This window comes from Hesperophylax consimilis, chromosome 14 (assembly GCF_061612785.1).
Source record: "Hesperophylax consimilis isolate HC1 chromosome 14, BYU_Hcon_1.0, whole genome shotgun sequence".
Lineage (NCBI taxonomy): Eukaryota > Metazoa > Arthropoda > Insecta > Trichoptera > Limnephilidae > Hesperophylax > Hesperophylax consimilis.
In genome coordinates, this window is record NC_142849.1 from 12,726,788 (window position 1) to 12,751,346 (window position 24,559).

At 34.6% G+C, this 24,559-nt stretch overlaps 1 protein-coding gene and 1 non-coding gene across 8 annotated transcripts in view; both read right to left on the reverse strand.

The window, feature by feature from the left end:
• Window positions 1–24,559, reverse strand: part of scrib (scribble planar cell polarity protein) — a 412,544-nt gene that overhangs the window by 325,429 nt on the left and 62,556 nt on the right. The window lies entirely within an intron of this gene.
• Window positions 3,962–4,034, reverse strand: TRNAA-GGC (transfer RNA alanine (anticodon GGC)). Its single transcript has one exon. It is a non-coding gene; the product is annotated as a tRNA-Ala (tRNA).

A 24,559-nucleotide genomic window follows, 5' to 3' on the forward strand; every position in this document is an offset into this window, starting at 1 on the left:
GTACAGGATTTTCCAATAAGTGTTGTTATTTTGAATAGCCCGCTATTTCGGTAGATGTTTCTTTTGAAGCTGTCATTTTTCGACATTTGACAAGTAGAAACTACGCCATTAATAAAAATGGAACGATACACGCTTCAACAACGCATTGAAATTATTAAAATTCACTTGAGTGAATCAAATGCAAATCATCTTGAGTGATGAGGCCCATTTCCACCTCGGTGGCTTCGTCAACAAGTAAAATTGTCGCATCTTTTTCGAAAATGAGGCTGGAGCAACAGTTACGGTGAATGGATTGCGCTATCGAGAGATGATTAATGATTTTTTATGGCCGGGATTGGATGGTATTGATCTGGACTACGTTTACTTTCAACAAGACGGCGCTACGTGCCACACAAGCAACAAAAAAAACCATTGATCTTTTACGATTGAATATCAAAATAACACCTCTTATTGGAAAACCCTGTATTTTGAATCCAGAAATATTTCGAAGATTGATAATTATGTTGGTAAATATACAGAAAAGAGGGACACGCTTAATACGCACTTTTTATTTAAAAAAATGCTTTTTAGTAGTTTGTCAAAGTGGGACAGGGTTAAAGGAAACGCTTTGTATCAGCTAGATAATAATTACAAGTAAGTATTTCAGTTTCCGGAAATGGAAAATAATGCATTTTAATTGTCACATTGTCAAAGTGTCAAGGTTTTAAGGTTAGTTTTTTCTTCTCTTATTTAAACCAAAATATTCACACATGACCCTAAGATAGGTTCTTAGGTTGCCAGTTTAGGTTTAATTAAATATTAAAATAAAAAAACAAGACTAAAATAAATTATTATTATACTGTCAAAATATGATTTGCAGAAAAAACGTCGAATTATCAGTTTTTTACGAAATTGCTTAATCAACCTTTTCAACCTGAGGGCCAATTCATCAATTCAAATTTGTTCGCGGGCTGTTGGTTAAATTTGCAGTCGGGGGTATTATATTTACTGAAACTGTAACTTTTTTAGTAAAAAATTATAGAACTTAAAAACAAAGTACCGCAGACCATAATTTTATGTCTCCAAAGCCAAACCAATAAATGCTATTGATTTTTGTAATTATGAAAAAAAATTTAAATCGCCAAGAACGAGCGTCACAGGAAATGCTAGGTTAATAATTGCTGCGGATTTTTAACGTTCAGAATGTACTCGAGACAGTTTTGGTATTTTATGAATTGGAAACATTTTAGAATGTATGAATATAATCATATATAGGAATGAATTGCATTGCATTTGATTCACTCAAGTGAATTTTAATAATTTCAATGCATCGTTGAAGCGTGTATCGTTCCATTTTTATTAATGGCGTAGTTTCTACTTTTCAAATGTCAAAAAATGACAGCTTCAAAAGTAACATCTACCGAAATAGCGGGCTATTCAAAATAACACCACTTATTGGAAAACCCTGTATAAGTCCAACAGAGTTCAGGTCAAAACTAAAAACTTACCTTTTTAAGCTGTCGTACCCTTAAATTAAATATACCAATCCTAAGAGAAAGTCCAGTTATATTCAATTTTTCAATTGAGTCCTAAATCCTGTATCTAAATTTCGCCAATAAACAATTAGATAATGTTAATTAAGTGTTAAGGTTAAACGCAACGCTCGTTGTATTCTACGTGTTCATAGATGGCGTTAATTAATTCATTGTATTAAAACACGCTTTTTGCAAGGTATTGCTTTACAATATTAAGACAAATTATTTGTTTGCGCCCGCATATACGCAATATGAATATGAATTAATAGTTTTGTCCATATAAAAACTCAATTCTATCGAGAAAGGCATACAAATACAATATTGGATTGAATCATTGGTACAATATTGTATTTGTGTGCCTTTCTCGAAAGAATTAAGTCTTTAAACGAACAAAACTATTGATTCATATTCATATTGCGTATATACGGGCGCAAACAAATGATTTGTCTTAATATTGTAAAGCAATACCTTGCAAAAAGCGTGTTTTAATACAATGAATTAATTAACGCCATCTATGAACACGTAGAATACAACGAGCGTTGCGTTTAACCTTAATCTCAAGTGACCTACCAGGTAAGTATTGTACTGTATATTTTCTCCATAAATAGTTAAGTAATAACATAGATCACTGTAGAAATGTATTATAAGTTTGTACAGCGCCCTTGAGGTGTTTTTGCACAAAAACGGCGCTATACAAGTCATCCAAGTATTATTATTATTATTATTATTATTTTATTATCATCATCATCCAATAATACCATATTACATACAATACAGATTGAACAACTGCACAGTAGGTAAGTTTTTAGATTTTCACGGCCAAAAGCATTTTTGTTGTTTGTTTTTGGGGTGTTATGCCGTGTTGCGCTAACTCCTTCTTTAGCCGACGTTTCGGACAGCGTTGCAGTGTCCATCATCAGGGCAGATCCGGTAGATATTCGGATCTGCCCTGATGATGGACACTGCAACGCTGTCCGAAACGTCGGCTAAAGAAGGAGTTAGCGCAACACGGCATAACACCCCAAAAACAAACAACAAAAAACTGCACAGTACACTATTTTTAGATTTTCTTGTCTATATTTCGTATAATATGCACAAAATATATTATTTATAATATTTAATAATGTGTTAATATACTATGAAAATATACATTTTCTGGTCCGTTGGGCAAGTTATTTTTTTCAAGCATTTCTGACTTTCACCCTTCAAGAGTGTTGTAGGCCATAATTTCAAACTATGGAGAGTGGAAAGATGAATTTATATATTAATTTTGTTTAAATTGGCAAATTTCAAAATTATATGGAAGATTTGAATCCAATTCAGACTAAGAAAAGATGAGATGTTGAATGGAAGGAAGGCAATTTTAGTTAAGGCTTGATAGAAGATATTTATTTATAGAGGGACAACCAACAAATATGTGATCTAAAGTTCGCACCTCTAGACCACAGAATGTACAATCTGGGAAGTCAAGAATGTGGATTTAAAAAAGGTGAGGAACAATGTCCAATTCTCATTCGAATAAATGAGGAAATTTCTTTTTGGAGAAATAGGGGAATTGTTGAAACCATGGTTTTGATGGTTACTTCTACAATAAAATAATGGCTTTCGTAGGTACGCACGCCAACTTTCAAAGTATTATTCTTCCATTTTTAATCTTCCCGTCCTATATATTAACGGAGATTGCAAAGGAAAACGACACTGCAAAAGCTGATAGCAAAGCCTCCCGCATTGTGCCCCGTATGAAGGATGTGCCTATATCCCACTTGAGCTCTGTCGTTAGTCGTTATATCGTTAGAATTTGCAATATCCGCTACAATATCGCCATGCAAATGTGTTGGCGGCGAATGCAGTTTGAATAGGAAACGGAAATAGATTCTATGACTGGAATGCCAATGCGCTTCCCCGTTGACCGCACTTCCATTGTTTGAGAAAATTGCACTAAAAATCCATTTCCAGTGGTGAAACAAATCCGATTTAGATCGTACATTGCAGAATGTGTACGAGTATATGTTCTCAAATTTTGTATTGTGGCCTACTGAAGAGCTCTTACAAAGTTCTTCGTGGATTGCTATAAGCAAAACAAAAAATTCATAAAAAAACTCCTTGCCGTCAATAACATTTAACTTTTAAAACGTTTTATTGCGTCAATAAAACAAATTGTATTGCATTCAAAACTACGCGAATTGGCAGTGTTTTCTTTATGAAAAATAGTTTTAAGTGCCAGGAGGCAGTTGATACAATACACCTACAATGTGGAGTCCTTGAAGAATAATTTTAAAACATTTGGTGTTGTTTTATTTCAACACTTTCGAAGTAATAGCTACTTTCATTTGAAAGAACATCGTGTAGTTAGTGATGTACGAATATGTCCAATTATTATAAGCGATAATTACTCGCTTGAAATATCCATAAAAATTGCATGAAAATATCTCCCGAGTAAAAATAAATGTCGCCGACGGGAATTGAACCCGCACCTTCTGATTGCCGGTCAGGTGCTCTGACCAACTAAGCTACGTCGGCTTTTTCCCAACCCGCCAAATAATTCAATATGTAGGTACTAGTTTTTCAATCAACAATTATTGCTTGTTATATTTTATTAAAATTAAGTTGGTTGTTTACAGGTGAAAAAACATAATAAGCACTAATTGTTGTTTGAAATACTAGTACATATTGAATAAGCCGACGTAGCTTAGTGGTTCAGAGCATCGGAAATCAGAAGGTGCGGGTTCAATTCCCGTCGGTCGCATTTATTTTTACTCGGGAGATATTTTCAATTTGTATGGAATATTTCAGGCGATTAATTATTGTTTATAATAATGTGTTTTGCTTTGTCTTCTGAACATTAGTTTATCATTCAAAAATAATAAAATACGCATTTCACTTAAAATTACAAATCACACAATGTTTGCAAAAAATCAACAATTTATTAATTTAAAAAATCATAATCAGACATTATTTAAGAGCTTAAAACTTAATGTGTTAATCTGAAATATGTTATAAATCAGTCTTAACAAGGATACGATACGAAGATTGATGAGGTGCAAATGAATAACTGCTTTAACTTTCAAATATCAAAAGCACTTAATTTTTTCATATTCACTAAAGAAATAAAAAAAACTTAAATGACGATTGATTACACGCTGGTTAATATCACCTGCGACAACGATGGTGACAGGATAACTAATTAAAATGACAATTCAACACACCTTTAAAAAGTGATATAGTCATGAAAAGTGATGAAACAAAAACAAGGTTAAATAGGTTACGTAGGACTTTGGATGACTTTAAATCAATTTTTAACGGTGTGTTGAGTTATGATGGAACCGACAACGAAATATCCCACAAGTATTACAATTTATTAAACATGTCTAAATATTAAATATAGCCGAACGATAAAAGGAACCTTACGGCGTGTACATACATAATAAATACGATACTAAGGATAAAGAGGAGAACAATAAATATGTACGTACAAACAAGTTAATATGTTTGACATGTCGAAGCTTTTAACGTGTGAAAATCAATACATTATGGAAAAGGGGGTGGTAAGTAAGGAGAATCTACTTAGGACATCGAAGAACGCAAAAATACCGTTGAGCCTATAGCAGATGTTTTTTTTCGTACCGATCCCCATACGGAAACTATATCGGAACTAATATGAAAAATCGTTGATTTAAACCAGTGTTTTTCAATCTGTGAGTCGCGACCTCTAGGGGGGTCGTGAAGCCTTCCTCGGGGAGTCGCCGGCAAAAGGAAAAAGGCGAGGTTCTAACTACAATAAAAACACTATTTCGGTGAGATGGATGAACTTGTTTATTTTTAAAATCGTTGTGCTATTTTTGATATGTTAAAAATGGTTCCATGATAACTCAACACAGTGACAATTCAACACACTTTTAAAAAGTGATATAAAGTCATTAGAAACGATTAAAAAAAAAATTTGAACCTAACCGACATAACCCAGTTAATAAAGTTTTTGTTTCATCACTTTCCATGACTTTATATAACTTTTTTAAGATGTGATGATTTATCCGGTTACCGTTAAAAATCAAATGATTTTCTAAGTTAAGTCTGTTTCTCTTTTTAGTTTTAATGTCCACCATTGAAGAGAATGTTAGTTCACATAATTACGAAGTGGCAAATGGCACTAATAATTTTAGAGCTTCCCTTACCAGTTCTGGATACTCTTCTTTTGTTTTCATCCAAAACACGTCAACACTTTGGGGCGTCCAAGTCAAAGTCGCACACAGCCTTACCAACTTAACTCGTACTTAATTTCAAAGCTCTCGCGGTTTCCTTGCAAAGTGTAGGCCGTAATAATGAATATAGGTACCAAAATAGAGAAAATTATTAACGTATTTAAATTACTAACTTTTTGTCTGTATCTATGGCCAAATGGGGTCGCCAGAATTTTTCAACCTGTAAAGGGGTCGCTTATTCAAAAAGATTGAAAAACACTGCTTTAAACGAACAATATATTTCCTTTTTTACTATTCGTGTTGAATATTGGCTATTCGAAAGGGGATGAGTTCTTAACTATCCCGCAGCCAAGTGGGGGAGTGGGTAGTACTTAAAATTACTATCCTCCTAATATTAGCTTAAATACTTGACAAATCATTTTAGTATTTTACGTATTCCTGCGCAAATACATAAGTCACCATTAATAATTGACTGAATAATTGGGATTTCTATAGTTTAAAAGCCCATAAGACAGAAAAATGCGTGGGGTCGTCGGAAGACCCACTTAGTTACAGACGTTTCGTTTGGCATCTTGGCCTGTCCAGAGTTAACACTGTTTTTTAAAAAAGTTTTCATTATTTATGATTATTATTTTTTAATATCGCTAAATTCAAATGTAACCGTAAATAGGTACATTTCTAGATAATTACATACCACAATTAACCTGTGTTAGAGAAAAAAAGTATAATTTTGCATGTATAAATATTAGTTTAAATATTCTTATTTCTATTTTCTTCTAAATATCTTTTCATCGATCAGTTTAATCTTTATTTCTAAAATTGTTTCTATATTAATATGATTTTTTTTAATTTTTGTTTTACCATAACATGTCATTTTCCCTTATGTTTTATTATTTGTTCTACAAAATATTATTTTTTTATTCTTACATAATTCATGTACCTACGACTAATCTTGTAAAAATTATAAAAATAAAAAATGATTCAAACTTATGATTTCTTGCAGATTGTTGCCACTAGAGAAGAAATGATATTTTGGGACGGTACTAAATCGTCCAAAAATAGCAACAACGATCTGCATTTACCATTGCAGTAAACAATTCATCACAAATACCAAACAGTAATACTCATAGACATATGAATATTAGTAGACCTGCCCTAAGTGATTAAAAGCGTATTATCCCCACTCCCCATACCGGTTCCATTGGAGCCGGCTGTGCTCGCGTATGGCCTCAAGTGAAATTTGAAAACGTGACGTCATCATTCTTGTACGAACTATGGTCGAGGCATCATCGGTTCATTTTACGAAATAACACGGCAAAATGTTGACTTGTGCTATGAAAACTTGTAAAAATAGATGTGAAAAAGAGAATAAACCCAATTGTCGTATTACATTCCATATATAAGCATTATTTTACTTTATTTTAAGCATATTCACATCGTATAATATGGATCAGTTGTAGAAACATAATATACTATCACATCGAGAAACGTCTGGACGCGAAACACAAAGCTGGTTGGTTGCTGGGAAGTAAATTATGAACATTTATAAAAGTGTCTTAACTAAATACTTAAACGAAATATTCGACTCTGAAAATAAAACCGAATTTTTTTGCCGAATTTGGACTTCGCAAATTTGTTCATAACGTGGCGAGTAATTTGCGCTCCCATGTAAAAATGTCTATTCATTCAAAAGCAGATTTTACTTTTAAGAAGTAAATGGTGATATTATAATGCGAGATGCCTATTTACTGTCAGATTGATTTATTAACGAATCACAGTCAGCTTCACCCCCTTTGTTCTTCAACAGTTGATTTTACCCCTCGCCATTATCTTCTCGTCTATTAATTCCTATGTCTGTGGTAATACTCTTTTACAATCGGTAATAAACCAATATTACAGTATATTTTATAATATTTTCAATATGCAACTAAAAATGTATATTAAAAATACAATGCCACATTTCCATGTAACATAGTTACGTTAAACAATGACAGACGACTGGATGTCACAAATAATGTCCGCCATCTGTACAGGGTGTTAAGGGATGTACTTGACTAACTTTAACCAGTGATTGCTGACATGATTGTAGAGAAAATTTACATGAAATTTTGGTCTCCGGTGACATTTTTGATGTTTTTTTTTTCAACAAAGAAAATCAGTAGTAATTGGACAGCTAGGGTCGATGTGAGAGGTTGGGCAGTTACTCGGCGTGACCAGTGACGACATGTGTAAGTTTAGTTTTTTTTTTTGAGAAATTTTGAAAAGACCTAACCCTCATTTACTTTTTTTACTATAAATGATGTCAGGACTCACTGGTTAAAGTAAGTGAAGTACGCCCCTTAACACCCTGTATACGAAACTCTGTACCAAAACAGCACACACGTCTTTTTTTTCATTCCGTATCCACATGAAAAGAAGACGACCCACATGGAAAAGCACGATAAAAATATCGGATAAAATGTTCATTATTGACTCTAAACTCTCGAAACAAAGCAAAATAAACAATGATAAGACAAAATTTCAGACGTAAAATAATAAGAAATTAACCAAGGAGGTTAAAATAAAATAACATATTTATTACCATAGAATGTGTTTGGCAAAAACAGAATACAACCATATATTTTCGTAAGAATAATCAATAAGCAATAATTAATTAGTCGCCTGAAATATCACTACAAATTGAAAATATCTCCCGAGTAAAAATAAATGCCACAGACGGAAACTGAACCTGCAACTTTTGATGTTCGATGTCAGATGCTTTGGACCACTGAGCAGAACCACCACATCAGAAGGTGCGGGTTCAATTCCCGTGGGCGGCATTTATTTTTACTCGGGAGATAATTTCAATTTGTATTGATATTTCAGGCGACTTATAATAATTTGTTATCCTTTGTGCTATGCATAAAACCTTATCTTATAAACATAGTTTATCATTAAAAAAATGATAAAATAGATGTCAAATAAAGTTTGAAACACTTGTATTACCTACGTACAGGTTGTAAAACAATAGCCAAAAAGCAAAATTATTGGGAAAAATTGAGTTTTAAATTCGATTCAACAAGTGGCAACGCCAATATTAAATTTGAACAATGGGCAGATTTGTGAGTTAACAAGTAAACACCCCCATAAAAATTATTACACGAGGGGCAATTTCTTCAAGTATTTGATACTTGGGTGTGAGACTGTAATTTTTGTCCTACTTTTCCGCAAATACTGGTTTGGAACTATGCCATTGAAAAACTACATAAAATATTGGCGAAAGAAATTGATTGAATACATTTTGATTCAAGAGAAACTATACAAAATTAGCCATATTATGCTTGAACATCGGAACATCGATATTTTGCGTAATGGAAATACGAGCATCGAAGATAAGCTGCAAATACATGGTTGAATATATTACGGCGGCCTCTAGGGCCTCCGTGGTCGAGGGGAAAAGCTCTCGAATAGCAATCCAAAGGTCGCCGATTCAAATCCCGGCGTGCGTAAGTAAATTTTATTTGATTGATTTGTGGAATTTCACAAATTGATAATTTGAAATAAAATAAGGCATACCTATTTGCTGCACGTTCCAGAGTAGTATATACGTACTTACAGTGTCGCTTGGTTTAAGACCACAATTCAGAATTGAAACGTTGCTTGAAATGGCTTTAGCAGTGTTTAGTGACCAGATCTGAATAACCAGGTACTTTCTTAACTTCTTTTTCCCGTCTCTTTCCCCTCTCCACTACCTCCAGCCTCACAACATACCTCAAATTGGGGATACCATAGTCTCACTGGCGCCAGGCGGATGGAACTGTGGTATCCCCATAAAAAATATGGTAACATTAACAATTTGGTTTCCTGCCTATTCTAAGAAACTAACAATGTTGTGCAAAATTACAGTTTGTTACTCGTACATTTAAATTTTTGTTAGTTGGTAAATAAAATCAATTTACGAAGATGGGAAAATAATTGGATCCTTACATCTGCAGTAAATTTTGTTAGTAAGTAAATAATATCAATTTACGAAGATGAGAAAAGAATTGGATCCTTACTACTTACACCTGCAATACATTTCAATCATCATTTCCCTCCACACATGTCTCAGATTCTCTGTTTAATGTAATTATTATATTCAATATTTTCACTCCAACAAAGTAATTATTAATTATATTTGTGTAATACATCAATCTGAATCATGTTATATAAAATAAACCTTCATAATATTGCGCAATAAATCAACCTGTAAACGTCGTTCGCCATAACATAGACACCCTAGCATGGCGGCCGAAATAATACAAAAAATGTAATTTGTATCAACCTACCTTTTTAATGAAATAAAAAATAAAATAAAAGAGAGGAGAAAGCCAGTTGTAATTGATTGATAACAGATGATATTTTTTTCTGATATTTGGCTATTTTTGGACCGAATGACGACATTTCACTCCATTTAACGCTACGTATACATATACGCGAGCCGAACTGCTGAACTCAAATTGCGGTAAAGGAACAAATCAACCGCAAATGGCGCGTAACGACGCTTGCAGTTGCTTCGTTCCTTTCCCGTTATACGTGGCTTGGTTCGCAAATGAATACATATCATAAGATGTATAATACAGAATGCGGCAAAACAGACATTGCAGTTTTGAGGGGGTATTTAAAAAAGAGCGGCGCAAATTACAGATATGGAGTTTATTTTATTTTAGTCAATACATCATGCCGTTATATGCATCAAGTCCAGAAGATGACATCAGAAAGATGATGGCCCCCAGCAGCGATACATTGATGAAGGAGATTTCCTCCCGAATTCGATCCTTGAGTTCTTCTAAGGTTTTCGGATAGCTCCACAGGAAGAACTGCAGCCACTCCAATGGCAGCCGGAAGGTCCTCTGACAGAAGAAACGTGCGGACGGCAAAGCCCTGGTGTTGTCCTGACCAAACCATAAAAACGACTGAAAACGGCACGACCCTCCCGACACAGTGAGACCCCTCCCAGGTTACTACCCCCACCACACGGGGTGGTTAAATATTATAATTATTATAGGATTAGTGAAGCTGAAAATATTTGCCTCATGGTCCATGCCTTTCAAAAACGAATACTGAGAGTTTTATTTCTCAATACTGCATTACAAAAATTGACTGTTGTTTTTTTTTTTTTACGGAAGCCCTGGGAATTTCCAAAAACACATAGAGCACGCATAATTACGTAGAAAATTGACATTCACAAAAATCCCATTAATATTGATAAAGACAACGGTGCTAAGCTCAAAAGATTTTGGTATCTGATAATTGACGGCTACACCAAAACTAAACGCAGAAAACCATTTTAAATTATACTGTAATACCAGTTCTTCGAGCATTGGAGCAAGAAACGCTTGTCGCATAAGCATATCATCACAATCTTCGAATACACATCTGTCCTGATGATGGACACTGTAGCTTAAGGAGGTAGCGCAACACGGCATAATACCCCAAAAATAAATCACTATAATACTTTTGGCCGTGAAAATCTTAAATCTTATCTGTCCTGAATCGCTTCAATTAATCAAAATCCATGTTCCCAAAAGATCTTGCCGAACTTATTACCCTATTTTATGCGAAACCGGACTAGAGTCCCAACTGCTACCAACCGTTTGGAGCCAGTGAGACAATGACATCCCCAATTAATTGGGGTATGTCGTGAGGCTGGAGGTAGTGAGAAGGGGATGGAGAAGTGGGGAAGTACCTGGCTATTCAGATATGGTCACCAAACACGGTCAAAGCCTTTTCAAGCAACGTTTCAATTCTGAATGGTGGTCTTACACCAGGGCGATACTGAGAGTATCTTCCACTCTGGAACGTGCTGCAAATAAACTATATATTGTTTTAAATGGGTAAATTATGAAATAACACAAATTAATCAAACAAAACTTACTTGCGCACGCCAGGATTTGAACCCGCGTCCTCCAGCTTGGTAGTCGAGAGCCTTACCCCTTGACCACGGAGGACGCCGACGTTTTACTTTAAGAGGAATCTACGAGACAAAAATGTGTATTTTCTTGGTATACCTTATATTGGCATAGGCATTAAAATCGCTTGACAAACGGAGTCTAGAAACGTTCGATTTCAAGCAAAAAACTGGTTTTTATTTATTTTGTAAATAATTTTATAAGAAAGCAAAAAAGTTAATCAAGTGAAACTGTCACAGATAATCTTAGCTATAATACTGTATTTTTTAAGTTGTTTCCTTAACGCGTTCATACATTTCCATTGAAAAAAATTTTTTTTTAGTAGTTTACATTTTTTAATTGAGTAATTTATTTTTTTATTTGTACTCTACTCAAGCGAAACGATAGGAAAACCGTCAATTTATCTAAAGCATATTTTTGGTACTCATAAAGTACACCAATTAGTTATAAAGATTAAACAAAATAGTGATTTAGCAGTAACCTTCGCCTTAACAATACCAGGACAGTAGCTTATCAAAATTTCCCGATTCTGAGACTTCAGTCTCGAAAATAAATATTCAGCTCTGGGAAATTGCTTGAATACAATGTATGTTTCAAGATACAATATTTTTCAGTGAAGTTCCTTATTAGTATTGTTAGAAGTCTCGAAGGCAACGTGTTAGATATAGTAGCGCCCAAGAAATCGCGGAGTTAGTTAGTCACGGTTAGCGGTTTTATTCCTAGGCGATAAACAACCGCAAGGCGATAGTTCAATACATAATATGTGTCAATGTCAGCGGAGTGCGGAGGGTGGGAAAGTGAGAGAATTGACGCAGCTGACTGATGCCTGCTACTGGCTACGTACTCGTCAAACTACAAGTGAGAGAATTGACGCAGCTGACTGATGCCTGCTACTGGCTACGGCTACGTACTCGTCAAACTACAAGTGAGAGAATTGACGCAGCTGACTGATGCCTGCTACTGGCTACGTACTCGTCAAACTACAAGTGAGAGAATTGACGCAGCTGACTGATGCCTGCTACTGGCTACGGCTACGTACTCGTCAAACTACAAGTGAGAGAATTGACGCAGCTGACTGATGCCTGCTACTGGCTACGGCTACGTACTCGTCAAACTACATTAAACAAACTGTGTATCATATAGAACGGTCTGTAATACTGGAAATTGATTCAGGAAATACAAGAAAAACTTGATGTATAATTAAATTTGGATATTATAATACTTTATGTAGATACAAATTCTATCTATCTATTTATATGATGAAGAATAAATTGTCTTTGGCGGGCGGCACGTATTTGATTATTTTTTTGATAATATTTTGAGATCTAGTTTTATTTCGATGTTGATGAAATTTTGCACACTTGACCTTCAAATCAATAGGAAGGTCACTGTTTACGTACGATTGATGATCTCTGTGTAAAGACTTTAGCTAGTTTTAGTATAAAGATGTCTTATTTATTGCCAACGAGGAAAACCTAGATTTCAACGGGAATTCAATTAAATAAATATAATATGTACGTAAAAAGAGGCATCTAAAAATGTAAAAAAAAAAATTATTTGAGGAGGAAGCGCATATCAACATTAAATGGTGAATTCGCCCGCATCTTAACTATTTCTCACACATTTAATTAGCAGCAGATAAAACCTTTACAAATAACATAACCGTGAGAGATGAATAATAATTTTACATAATTATGATTATAGCATTGAATTGTGTAATTAGAAAGCGAAATATACATATATCTTGAACTTCAATAATTAAATAAAATATATCTTTCACATTTAAAGGAAAAAATATTAAAAAATTGTCATACAATGAGAATGAGAATGAAAAATTAGAATAAGATCATGAGAATTCTGGCGGAAGAAAAACGTACTATTCTACAGGGCCACCATCATAACAGGATTGACCGGATACGGAATACACAAATAACAAATTTCGAGAAAGACGAAAGGCAAAGCGGTCAAGCTAAAACAGGACTTCGCTACGCTCAGTGAATTACCAACACTTTATGAATACACATTTTACTATAAAGATCGGTTTATTACCAGTAGTTAACTTCCAACAATTTCTTCATCATCACAACATGCCCCTATATCTGAATCTGAATCACTGTATCTGAACAGTTGGAACTGTGTTGAGATATTCACAAAAAAAATTAACAGCACCTTTTTCCAGGGTTCAATGTCACCGTGGGTATTGGGACCTTTCATTATCTACTGACCGCAAATGCGGTATGGAAGATTAACAAACAAAATATCAAAGGGTTGATTTTATTTTATCATCATAAAAACGTCACAGACTTAAAACATGTCAATTTGATAAACAAGAACGGTTGAGATTGCTTCAGAAGTTAAGAATCATACAAAGACCGCTAAATTGACAAGGGCAAACTACCCACACGAAAGGGGAATAAACAAATAAAAAGTCCGCCCAAAATGAATAAAAAAACTAAACGAAACTAAAAGTATAGGGAAACATTTGTATATTTACAAAAGCTCGAAAGGATTTTAATGGCTTTAAAGTAGAACATCAAAACAAATTATTTTATCATTCCGTTTTCATCAAGGCAGTGGGATTTTAAAAATAAATAAATCCAATTTAAAATATTCATTCTCATAATCCGAATAACTGAAGCTCTTTTTTAAATGTTTTTTTTTAATATCTCTCTCGGCAATGAATAATATTTGTTTTAACCATTCGGGTTTTAAAAAAAAATTACCAACAAGTCCCAACGACAACGATAGTGAAATTTCACGGAATTTCGGAATTCTCCCGAGGTATCTAAAATATGCTATATATTGCTTATTTTTGAAGTTGTTGTTAAAGGAAATACCATTTTAGAAACTGGATAAAATTATCTTTATATTATGATAGTTATATTTTTTGACGGCCGGCATAGTCCAGTGGTAACGCATTGGACTGCCATTCCGAAGGTCGCGGGTTCGAACCCGGCGTGCGCAAATAAATTTTATTTGATTAATTTGTGTTATTTCACAATTAATTAATTAAAATAATATATAGTATATTTGCGGCACGTTCCAGAGTGGAAGATACTACCAGTATCGCCCTGGTGTAAGACCACCATTCAGAATTGAAACGTTGCTTGAAAAGGCTTTGGCCGTGTTTGGTGACCATATCTGAATAGCCAGGTACTTCCCCACCTTCCTCTTTCCCTTCCCCACTTACCTTCAGCCTCACAACATCCCCCAATTGGGGATGCCATAGTCTCACTGGCTCCAGACGGGAGCAGTTGGGACTCTTGTGAGGTATTCACTATAAAAAAAATAAAAAAATGAAAATGTTAACAAAGAAATTTTCCGACTTTTGACTCGGTACGTCCATAATTTAATAAGAATTCAATATTTATTGATCACATTCCTTTTGTGTGGGTAATTAGTAAGAAAACTGACACTTCTTTTTTAAGCCGTTTGTACAATAAAAAAATTAAAAATATATTTTAACTTTTAACTGTCAATGAAAAAATCCTGCCGTTTCGTAATCAAGCACTTTGACATTTTTTTATTTATTTTATGCACGTAATTCGGTAAAAATATTTGATACAAACTGAAAAGAATAATTATCTATCTTTCCAAATCACCCTTTACGCATTATAGAAAATAAGATTAAAATACTTTTATAATGTATGGACGTCCCGGTCAGATCTGTCTCTCAGCGGCTCTAATGGAATATGATGTTTGTGGCTAGTAATGTCCTTCCGAGGCTTGAATGGTTAAGAGTTATTAGAACCCAACGTTCCATTAAAATAAATACAAGATATGAAGGTTAAACAAAACAAAACACAGGTTATGCGGCTTTCGCCGAAGCATGCCCTTTAACTTGAAACAATCCCCTGTAATATTATATTTATTTATTAAATAATATCTTCGAAAGAACGATAACTCAGTTTCTGAGATTAGAGCTAAACTAAAAATTAACATCTATAAATAATTTTCACATCTAGCTCATCTGAGATTAGAGTTAAATTAAAAAAAATCACATTTTTAATGCCGCGCAGCCGGCCCTTTTCATACAAAACTTAATTGGCTTTGAGGCCAAAATACTTGACCAAACTGAAAGTACAGGGTTTTCCAATAAGAGGTGTTATTTTGATACTCAATCGTAAAAGTTCAATGGTTTCGTTGCTTGTGTGGCACGTAGCGCCGTCTTGTTGAAAGTAAACGTTGTCCAGATCAATACCATCCAATTCCGGCCATAAAAAATCATTAATCATCTCTCGATAGCGCAATCCATTCACCGCAACTGTTGCTCCAGCCTCATTTTCGGAAAAGAAAGGTCCAATGACTCCACCGGACCATAAACCGCACCAAACAGTCACACGTTGAGGATAGAGAGGCTTTTCAACAATAACTCTTGGGTTTTCCGAGCCCCAGATTGACAATTTTGCTTGTTGACGAAGCCACCGAGGTGGAAATGGGCCTCATCATTCGAGATGTATTTGATTCACTCAAGTGAATTTTAATAATTTCAATGCGTTGTTGAAGCGTGTATCGTTCCATTTTTATTAATGGCGTAGTTTCTACTTGTCAAATGTCAAAAAATGACAGCTTCAAAGGTAACATCTACCGAAATAGCGGGCTATTCAAAATAACACCTCTTATTGGAAAACCCTGTATATTTTTTTAAATCAAAAGGTATAACAGATATATGTGCTACTTTATTTATTTGTGTTTTTATCTATCATAAAATAAAGGACATAAAAAAATAAATTTTGAATGATTTTTGAGGCAGCTTTGGCATTTTTTGTGAGGTAATTGTTAAAAAATATAACTTTACCCTACCTAATATTTTAATACAATAAAAAAAAAACATTTTAAAAAACCGTTTTCTTGGGTAGAAATTTTTGTTTTTTTGCATTTATTTTATTTCAATGAAAATTGGTCGTTTGTAATTTGAATTTACGCCCATGAAAGTGCTTTTTTATTTAATTATATTTGAACAGTACACAAAGTACAATATATTTTTTAAATAATTACCCTTAACCCACAACTAATTTCCAAAATTGCTTCAAAAACATTAAAAAATGATTGGTCTATATTTATAATTTAAGAGATAAATAAATTAAGTAGCACATTTCCATACTAGATATTAGCTATACCTTTTGATTTTTTTATGTTTGGTCAAGTATTTTGCCCTCAAAACCAAATTTATGTTTTTTATGATAAGGCCCGCGCAGCCATTCCCTCTAAATAATGATCGCATCTAACTCATTTAAGATTAGAGCTAAATTAAAGTCACATCATTAAATAATGATCGCATCTAACTCATTTAAGATTAGATCTAAATTAAAGTCACATCTTTAAATAATGATCGCATCTAACTCATTTAAGATTAGATCTAAATTAAAGTCACATCTTTAAATAATGATCGCATCTAATTCGTCTGCGATTGGAGTTAAGACATTCAATTCATCTCTTTAAATTATATCATTTAGCTTTCAGATCAGGTGAAAGCCCACCATTCAGAATAAAAACGTTACTTGAATGTTGTGTTTGGTGAATAGCCAGGTACTCCCCAAACTTCCTTTTCTCCTCCTCACTACCTTCAGCCTCACAACATACCTCAATTGGAGATGCCATAGTCTCACTGGCTTGGGCGGTTGGGAATAGTGCAGTACTCATATAAAAAATAAAGCTATTTGTAGGTAGTTTGAAAATAATTTGTAAAGATTCATTTAGGTAATGTCACACGAAAGCGGCGATACACAAATTGGCTGTTCATAATAATGATTAATATTATCATAATAGGTCATCAATTACTCACGAGGCTGTTATATAGTTTTGGTTGACACTCGTGCTGCGTGCGGTGTTTCGTGCTGCACACGATTTACACCGGGTAAAAGGCAATTGCAATAGGGACACTGCTCAGTGCTCACGGCAGTAGGCGCAGCGAAGGCAGCAGGTAGCGGTGCAGTATCTCCGTTCCACATTCATAATGATGATTGGTCGGAGTCGTTCCGCTCCGTATCATATGACAATTCTTCCACTGCACTACATGTAGGCTTTCATGCAGGGCTGAGGAAGGTATATACAGGGACAGCCAGGGGGAACAGTGTAGTATCCAGATATCTGGCCACAAAACATAACTGAAGTCTCATTTCATGCCCAGAGAGAAGTAGTCGGAAAAAGCCGTATAATCAAACATACCTAGGTTACGAATAACCAAACAATGATTGAAAACTCATATCTAACACCATTATATGCGAAAAATGTTAATGATGGAGGACTTTGAAGGTAGAAGCTAGCGGAGGAATCGAACTCCAAGAAGCACGAGTGAACCCGGCATGGGACTAGATAATAAGAATTATGTCAAATTGACTTTACTTCAATCCACGCCTTCTCCGCTAAATTCTTTCTAACGTATTCCGGAAATGATATATTTTCCCACCTTCAAAACAAATTTAACATTCAAATCATGCAGATGCGAATGCAACTCGCGTAGCGTGCTAACAGCATTGTCAGTTGCGTGCAACTGACGTTAAACCCGTAGTCGACGCGTCGCGTACTAACACTAACAGAATAGTATGGCAGATACTCACGAGCGGCGCGTATGCTACGCGCACGAAACTCGAGTCGCTTGTAAGTATCTCTGTGTACGAAAGACCTAAAATACCCAATCAAATATATTTTTACGAATAATAAAAAACAATTGGATGACAGTGTTGGTGATATGATACGAAATGAATTTAACACTTTGCCTACATTGCAAAGCATATAATCTATCGGTATTTCAAACATTAATTTATCACGCCGTCAGACTTCTCTGGGTATTATGACTAATGCTTTCCCCATTAGTAACTTGGTCCGTAACATGCAAATATATACTTACAACATAAACCCAACTCTACACTCAACAGGTAGATTAGACCTGCCAGATAAAGGCAACGAACCACATGTCAACCGATTGCACATCGATCTCGTGCCGAATTAACGAAATAACAAAATGATAGATGTCGATTTAAAAATCAGCGTTGCACATCGAATAAAACGATCCAAAGTTGACCAATGGATTAACATCGGATGGAGTGACCATAGAACAGTGATCATGCCGGCCCTGGCTGTAAAGTCCACCCCGCGCGACACACGATGAGTGAGGCCAGTGGTGCGTGAAGTCTCATTGGCTCTGGTCACCCGATATCAATCAATATCAATATAGGCAGACACAGGCACCTAAATATTCATAGTATTACCTATTATTTACGTCTGGTTACCGGCGCGTGGCTAAGCCCCGGTTTAATGATATGCTCCTGTTTGGTTGACGGTCGGTAACTCTATTCCGGTTTTTTTTATTTCTGTATCGGAATACCGCCAGCCACCACCTAAATTTTATTACTTTCAGCTTAAGGCGATGCACTACGTCGTGTAATATTTTAAATTGAGCCGCTATCAATAACAACCCTTACGTAGATGGCGATAAGGTTTAAATTCCCGCATAACATCATCCGCCTGTTTTGATTTATGCAAGAAAAAAACATGGCCAAAAAGTGCCTTTTATTTTATTTTGTGGATGTTCAGGCATAAATATTTAATTTTTTTCCGATCATTTAATAAATAACTTAATTTGCCACATTATATAATAAAATCATAACCGAGAATGGGTTCGTAAGTAGGAGATTTTGAACTTTAAAACAGTTTTCATAGGTCTATACATTATTTTTTTCTGGGCTTATAAAAAGACTTATGTAAAAAAATACTCGATTATTTCAAAGATGTATTCTGCTCGCAGAATTTAATTAAAGCATCTGAAACACTTCTAGGCGACCAATTTTTCAAACCAAAAACACATGATTGTGCATTACTACGTATGGCATCGCTTTAAGAAAACATTTTTGTTAAAGTATTTAATATTGATGCACTTACCCAATGACTCAAATAGACTGCGATGGTTTTAAACATGTCAACTTACCTGTAAACAAATAAAAAATATAATTAGTAACGCATGTAACATAGGTGACTATATTTCCGTTCCCATGTTATAATAAAAACAGTATGTACAAACGTATAACAATATATATTTTTTATTTTTGTATCCAACACCCTATGCACGAGGAGAACATTGTGTAAAAATGTATTTACTTTTATTTTGCCTCTATCAATATCAAAGATATTAGAAGAACGAGATGTGCTATGCGCAGTTCGTACTGAGTGGAATTGTTTTGCCGAGTGTCGCCGGTTTTGTTCACCAATACTACTGCACACCTTCGCTTGCGCTAAGGTATCCGCACTAATACATAGAACAGATTTCTGTGCGTACACGTCCCGATACCGTTCAAAGTACCCTAATTAGGTAGTACTCCGGCTACGGTCCGGCGGCCAACATAGCATATCTCGTTCTTCTAATATCTTTGATCAATATATATATTTTGAAATACGTACATCTATTTGAATTTTGTTTTCGGTCATGAATGAATGCAAATCTAGCTCAAACTTGTTAACGACAAATGAATTCAATCAGTTTTTGGTGGCAATCACGCATACACACGCACACATGCTCTACAGCAGTGAATATATTAAATAAATGTCGGTCCTACCTGTGATGTATGGTAAAAAGTTGGGTATTCAAGCGATAGATGACACTAGTCATAAAGCTTACTCCAGAGTCCGACAGATGTCGCTAGAGTGTAGCAATTGCCTGTGGGGTATTATTGTCAGACAACAAGCTTCTAGAAACAGAGAGTTACCAACCCTCGGGTAATGAACAGTGTAGCTAAATCCAGACTTATTTATTGTACGTAAATAAACGCTATTATTGTAAAGAACCTTTTACTTTAGAGTTCCCAACACACTAAATCTGCAAGTAAAGGCAGAGGTATAACAAATCGGGATTTGGCGAGGTTTGTAGAGTTGTCGACAGTTCTTGGGTAGAAATATTCAATCCTCAGTGAAATCATTTTTTTTTTAAATTTTTTAAATAAACATTATAATGAAAAAACTTTGTTTCTTACGGGTTGATTATTTTAAAGACACCTACGTTTACTTGGTCCATAACACAGATCGACAATGGTTACATGGAAACATGTTTAAAAGTGACATTGTAAAATAAGTTAACTAAGTTAATAAGCATCCAGATGTAACTGTATGTAACTAGATTTGTTTTGCTTTATTTGAGGTCAATTTTCCTATGTACTTCTGAACCGCAAAAAAGGAAACAAAGAAAAATATTTACCGATAAAACTTATCGGTAAATAAACAATTTTGTATTTACACGAAAATGCGCTAACATTCGGGTATCAAAGTTTCTCTTTTCTTTATTTTGTCCGTTTTATTTGTCACGAAACATTCAATTTATATCCCGCATAAATTTCATTCCTCCCTCGGGGGCTTCTCGCCCTAGAGAAATCTTTACTGCCGTAAAATTACAGTCCTATATAAAACGGGCGGTAAATTATCTCCGGGCAAAGTGATGAGCTAATTTAAATGAATGAAGATGTGCGGAAAAGCAACAAGAATTTAGTAAAAAATGTTTATTTTATAACATGCTAATAAAACAGCTGTTAAAAGATGTTTTATTTAATGACCACCACTTAAGCTGTATAACAACCAATGGTTGGTTGTACATTAAGTGAAGGTGGTTTTCTTTATCCCAATAAACTTATCAAAGATAATAAATGTTATTTCTGCTACAAATTTGAGGCAATCAGTGGAGAAGTGGATCCAAGAAGTCCAAAAATTAGTTAGTTAATTGGGGTGAATTTTAAAATTCGAATATCCTGAAATTCACGGTGAAATAAAGCTTATTGTAGACCTAGTCACTCCTGGTTGATATAAATTAGATTTTTTTTAGAAAATTGGTGATTCCTTGGTTACTCTAGAATAAGACTGCATTGATCTTTCAAATTTCCAAATTTAGCTTGGAAATCTAATAAAATTACGTTTATTTGTATTTCTAATTTGAGAGGCGGGTTTGTGTACCGCCGCACCGGGAACCATTTGTTGGATAACCAACACCCCTGCCATATGTCACCCCAAGTGGTTGACTACGTTTGGTGTCTTAGCAGGGGTGCCGGGTTCGTGGGGTGAGGTTTGTCCAGGTCTTGGCGGCGAATGCGTTTGCCCACCTGCTACGTGGTGGGCCGGATCGGGAAACCCTCGGACCTATCCAGCCGGACTCTCTCGACCCATCGCCTTACACCGCAGTGGGAGGGATGGATTCATACGTCCGTCACTCCTGGACTCATTGACCCTAGATTTCTACCCACATCTAATAACTTTTTCTTTCTCAGAACTTCCTCTCCTTCCTTTCCTTAAAAAGCCCCACTACACAGCATCCTCAAAAATGACATAGGCCCTGAGGCCCTCCTGTGTGGAGCTTATGTAAATCGCACTACTACATTGTAAAGCGGTTGAAAACACCATTGTTTTTCCAACTTGAAGTAAAAATGTCTTGCAAAAACGTTTATGAAAAAATATACCCAAGTACCTAATATTCATTTTTATTGGGACCTTGATGAAACTAGGCTATAGGGTAAACTCTGCTAGCGTTTAAAATATTAATAAATAGAAGTATCAAACAAAGTTACTGTATTATTAAATTTCATACCACAAAGTGATTACTTTCTGGGAACATATAAATCATTTTAGTTATCATTACATTTTGTCTAATTACACGGCCTAGATTCAAGGTTTTGTCATCGTTTCTACCATTCATACCAAACTGTTTCCCGAATATCTCTCCTGATAAGTACATATTATGAAACTATTAGACAATAATTTGAAATGAAAATGAGGAGAATAATCTGAGTTGATATATCACTTTTGGTTTCAATTTATTGGAATAACTTTTTGAAGGTTATATAAAACTATGTGACATTTAACCATTTTAAGAATTTAATCATTTTAAGAAGACGAATTTCATTTTCATTTGAAGAATTTATCCATTTTCAATTCGTTTTTTTATAATGTCAATGGCTTAGAGCTAAAGTATCGTTTCTCAAATTTTGGTTGCTCAACTCACTAGTTAAAAGTACGAAATGTAATAAAGATATTTTGTAATAAGCTTATTTTTTTGTACAAATATTAATATTAAAAATCTCCTAAACCTATTGTTCAAAAGATATAAACGTAGATATTTAAAAAAATATTGTAAATTCTCCAGGCAAAGTTTTTATGAGAACTTCAAATTTTATAATTTCTTTAACGAATTTTACTTTAATAATGTTCCACAATTATTTTGTTATATGTATATGTAAATCAAATGTTTGTAAAAGCCCATATGGGCGTATAATATAAATGTTTTTTTTTCCATATGCTAATCGAAGACAATGCCAAAATATTGTATTATATCAGATACAGATAAAATATGGAAGTAAAAAATATTGTATTATATCAGATACAGATAAAATATGGAAGTAAAAAATATTGTATTATATCAGATACAGATAAAATATGGAAGTAAAAAATATTGTATTATATCAGATACAGATAAAATATGGAAGTAAAAAATATTTTCATACCAAAAAATTGAATTCTCGAAAGTTAGCGAATTTTCAATTTCAGTTTTCTCAATATCCTCAATATCTATTCCCATTATTTCCGATTTCGGTTTGAACCCACAAAATACAAAATAATACAAAAATGTACAGTGTATAGGTAAAATGTGATGACAAGAGATCAAATAAAAATAATAATAGCGCTAAAAAGCACTTTCCCTGAAAAGACCCTCCACACAGCATCCACAAAGATGACATAGGCCTGAGGGAATTTTTTTCCTCAGGGCCTCCTGTGTGGAGTTTATCTTAATGTGTTTCCACCCCGATTGTACGAAATGATAATGTAATGGTGGTTTATTAAAATTACTAATCTCAAATCATGTCTGATGAGATGATAGATAATGCGTTCACGCCTCGTTCAAAGGCTACGCCGTAGATGCGTATGATAACAACTTTAATAGTTCACGGGACTGAAGCCTTGTGGATAGTGGATAAACAGAAGTACCGACTGCTATATTATTATGGCAGCTGAAGCATTCCAGTCTGTAACAGTATAGCGACTACCGTAGCAGCGTCACACTGAACAGTAGTGTGTAGGTATAGCGGGACGGGCCAAACGGGCCGGGAATACATTAGTCAAGGGGCGCCGGAATACGATGTTCTAATGAATAAACAATTCAAACAATCTTCCTCGCGTTACACTGGTACGAATAAACCCAGATACAAGATTATAAAAACATACAGGTGCTTCATCACGCAAAATGAATCTTCCTCTCGTTACACTGGTACGAATAAACCCAGATACAAGATTATAAAAACCTACAGGATGCTTCATCACGCAAAGTGAATCTGCCTCGCGTTATACTGGTACGAATAAACCCAGATACAAGATTATAAAAACATACAGGATGCTTCATCATGCAAAACAAAAATGGCTAGCGTAAACTGCATGTAAAAATTAAGAACGTGTAATATTAATATCCGGGTCAAAGATCACCTAATGCTACGTATACACACGCGAGCCGAATAGGGTTCAGACTGGATAACTAGAGTTACGGAAAGCTAAAAACACTAACAGCAAAGTCCTCAACAATCAAATCAACATAAATAAAAGCCCAATACTTAGGTTGTTCCCTTTTGACTAAGACCATTATCTTTCCAACTCCATACCTATTCCTACTACCCCTTCCAATGGAACTCGGCACAACTTTTTTGCAATCCTAAGTAAGCTTAATATATTGATAACACAGGTTACTTGTAGAATGTAGATTTAGATTTAAATACAGTATTATACAGCCCTGAAGAAGCCAAGGTTGTAGCGAAAACCGGTGGGCATTAAGTATAAAAATAAAATTTGTGTTTACAAAGTTGTTATTTAATTTAAAAAAATAGATACGTATGGAAATTAAAATAGGTCGTCTCCAACAACGAAATTTTACGTTGTTTAGAAATGTATGGTACTAATC